Source organism: Poecilia formosa, unplaced genomic scaffold, assembly GCF_000485575.1.
Source record: "Poecilia formosa unplaced genomic scaffold, Poecilia_formosa-5.1.2 Scaffold497, whole genome shotgun sequence".
NCBI lineage: Eukaryota > Metazoa > Chordata > Actinopteri > Cyprinodontiformes > Poeciliidae > Poecilia > Poecilia formosa.
Window position 1 is genome coordinate 172,173 of NW_006800436.1, and position 3,757 is coordinate 175,929.

At 40.5% G+C, this 3,757-nt stretch overlaps 1 protein-coding gene across 1 annotated transcript in view; it reads left to right on the top strand.

Moving 5' to 3' along the window:
* The window catches only part of LOC103156745 (NACHT, LRR and PYD domains-containing protein 12-like), a 113,516-nt gene that overhangs the window by 64,342 nt on the left and 45,417 nt on the right, over positions 1–3,757 (top strand). The gene's annotated exons all lie outside the window — the stretch shown is intronic.

Here is a 3,757-nt window from a genome sequence, read left to right on the forward strand (position 1 = left end):
CGTCCAGAAACCATCCAGAGAATCATCAACAATCTGAAGGAGATGAACTCTGATGATATCTCCCCTGACAGAAGCATTAACATTTTCCACTGTCTGTTGGAGATTAAGGATCTCTCAGTTTATCAGGAGGCCCAACAGTTCCTGAAGTCAGAAAATAGATCAGGGAAGAAGCTCTCAGAGATCCAGTGTTCAGCCCTGGCCTACATTCTGCAGATGTCAGAGGAGGTTCTGGATGAGTTGGACCTGGAAAAGTACAACACATCAGAGAATGGACGACTGAGACTGATTCCAGCTGTGAGGAACTGCAGAAAGGCTCGGTGAGTCCAGATGTCTTTACTGTGTGAATGCTGATTCAGCATTGCCACATCCTGTTTATTCGGCATTATTATTGCTTCATTCTTTGTAGTATTTTAATCATTAATATATCTAAATACTGAGCTTCATGCAGATGTGTCCCTTGTACAAATTAAATGTCAAAGCTGCCTAACTGGAATGCGTTCAAACTCCATAGATTTCTGCAGGTGAGCAAATATTGGAGCCAGGTTTACTGAACATAGAGACATCAAAAAGTTGCAGGACAGCGGTCTTTCAGGGCTGGACTATAAGACCACTTATCTACAACATGTGTAATGTCACCTGTCAGAAGTGAATATTAAAAAATGTTTTATCCCTTCTTATCTGTTTCCTAAAACGACATGTAAATACAAAACCATCAAATATACCGCATATTTCTGCCTTATTGTTCAATAATTATTCACAATCACAGGTGAGCATTTTCATCACTCTGTCCTCTGCAAGTTGTTAATGATTTTTATGCTCATTCCTTTATTATCCAGGTGTTCTGGAACATTGACACATCTAAAATAGACAGGACAGGGGTCCCTGAGGACTGAAATTGAGAAGCACTGATGTATACCTTTCTTGCTAGTGACTTATACCCTGCTGTAAGATACTGGGTTGTTTCTGAGCCTCTTTGCACAACCTTCACCTGGAATCTTCCCTGGTGTGTGGCCTTTTTGTGCTTTATCACCATTGTGAATTACCTCTTTTGGCCAACCTAATATTTCAGCAGAGTATCTGATCACTGGCCATTCTTTTGTATTTGTTTGATTTGACAGGTGTGGGTATTTATTGTCAGAACTCCAGAAACGGAGTTCTGACAATGGACTTAACACATTCCCCTGATTTTGGTTGACCTTCTCCTCCATGTCCATTCCACATCATTGCACTGCAGCCTCTTACTGCTGCAGTGGAATGATGATGTACCTTACTGTAAGAGACCTTACAGCCTCATACAGTAAGGGGCTGTAAGGTAGCAGCAGTACACTGCTGCTGTACTGCTGCTGTGCTGTATATCACCTCGTTCATATTTTAGGGATTGTAAATCCCTAAAATACAAATACATTCCCATTATCTAGGCGATCCTCAGGAGATACTTCACTCAACTTTGCTATCCAGAGTCAGATTTGACATGCACTCTACACAGTGCTTATTCCCCTTGCCAAGTATTGCATCTTCTGGAACACTGAGCTACAAGCTGTTTTGCTTTTACTTTAGACTGTTTACATACATATGTGATCCAGGCTGATCCATGACGTGAACTATGATTTGAGCTAAAGTATGATCCAAACTATGACCTGAACCATGATTAGTGACCCTAATCAGGACCCAAACCTCTAACTGAACCTGACCATTAGTCTACCAGGTTCCAAAAATGACCAGACCGTTACCTGAGTTAAGATCTTAATTACAACCCAATCCATGATCCAACTCAGGGCCTAAACTATGTCACAAAACATATCCTGAACCATGACCTGTATCAGATATTCACTGTCTTGCCATTATAGGGAAATTTGAAGAGGCAATGTACATCAGATGATGACATCAACATTTAGTCAATGGAGTACTTTTGTCTAATTACAGACTTGCTGGCTGTGGACTCTCAGAAACTGAATGTGAAGTTGTGGCCTCAGCTCTGAAGTCCAAACCCTGCCTCCTGACTGAAGTGGACATAAGTGTGATTCACAGAGTGCGAAACTCTGGAATGAAGCATCTGTGTGTGTTACTGGAGAGTTCAATCTGTAAACTACAGATCCTGAGGTTGGTTTTCTCCATTTTCCTCCTCCCACAAGTAAAATGATTAATTAATGCTTTGATTTTGATTTTAATTTTAAGATCCAACTTTTCAAGAAAATGTAAGCAAACAGGTATGAACTTTCAAGACAAAGTGAGAACCAATCAGGTCCTGGAGTTTCATTTGATGTTTCCTCAGAGGAGCAGGAGGATTGACTTTATGTTGACTGAGGAAACGTTCTGACTTTTGTCTGCTTATACACAGGAAAGAGTCAACGACTCCAACAGTGTCATGATGGTGGTCTCAATTTCTTATAAAAACCAACAAGTGTGTTCCAATTATTGAAGGTCACAGTTCTCACACTTCTTGTAAAATTTACTCAGCTAGGATTGCCCCTTGTAACCAGCCCCATTGATTTTGTTCACTATCAGGATCACAAGCCATGGTTGTGGAAACAAGGTTGTCTGGTTTGGGATCCTCAAACTCTCTGCTCTTTGCAGATGGTATGGCTCTGTTGGCTTCTTCAGGCCATGACCTCCAATGTTCACTGCAGGAGGTCACTGGTGAATGTGAAAAGGGAAGAGACCTCCTGACCGTTTGAGGCCATTGCTCTCAACCAGAAAGAGATGGACTGTCTCTTTGAGTAGATCTCTGCCTCAAATAGGGGACTTTGAATATCTTGACAGGCACTCTACACTTGGTGTCTTATTCATGAGTGATTGTAGGCTACAACAGGAGGTAGACAGATGGATTTGGGTTTTATCTGTAGCAATCCAGGTACTTTTTCAGTCTGCTATAGTGAAGAAAGCTTAGCCAAAAGCAAAGCCCTCAATTTACCAGTCTGTGTTATTGCTCTCACCTATGATGATGAGATATAGATTACGACTGAAGAAACAAAATCCCAGACACAAGAGACCAAGGAACTTCATCTTTTAGGGAAGGTAAAAGGGCTGTTCCTTCTACAATTGAGGAGGCTGATTTAAATGATCAGAATTGCTCCAAGGCAGGGAGGAAACCTTGGGGAAGACCTGGACAGCATATATAGTCAACATATACATTCATTGTACTGTTTGCTGTCTGACCATCTCCTCATTCTGGATTACCCAGAATGAGTTGGTGGAGGAGGCTGGGGAAATAAATTTCTGGGGTTTTCTCCTTCCCGCCTTGAATTGTTTTGGATAAGCAGACAGTGATTGATGGATGGAGTGACTGACTGACTTTAAATGTTTAGCGAGATAGTTGAGGAATATATTTAGGATTTACTTTGAAAATATTGAGAGAAAACATTAACACTATGAGAAAGGGAATCCAGGCAGACAGTAAGCAATTCTGTCTAGATTGTTTTCATTCATCAGCTTAGTCAACTTTGCTATTTTTCTGCTTGTTTTTACTCTTAAAATTAGTTTCACTAGAATAAATATTAGGAATCTGGTCATTCTTTGTGTGACGTTCACTAAAATTAATCTATATTTACTATAAATGTGTTAGTATTTAGTTTTAACCTGCATCCTATTGGTTTTACTTTACATGTTTTATTTTTTATTCAGATTGAATCTCTGCAGTTTGTCAGAGATCAGCTGTTCTTTTCTGGTCTCAGCTCTTAAGTCCAACCCGTCCCATCTGACTGAACTGGACCTGAGCAGCACCAACCTGGAAGATTCTGGAGTGAAAGATTTATGTGGT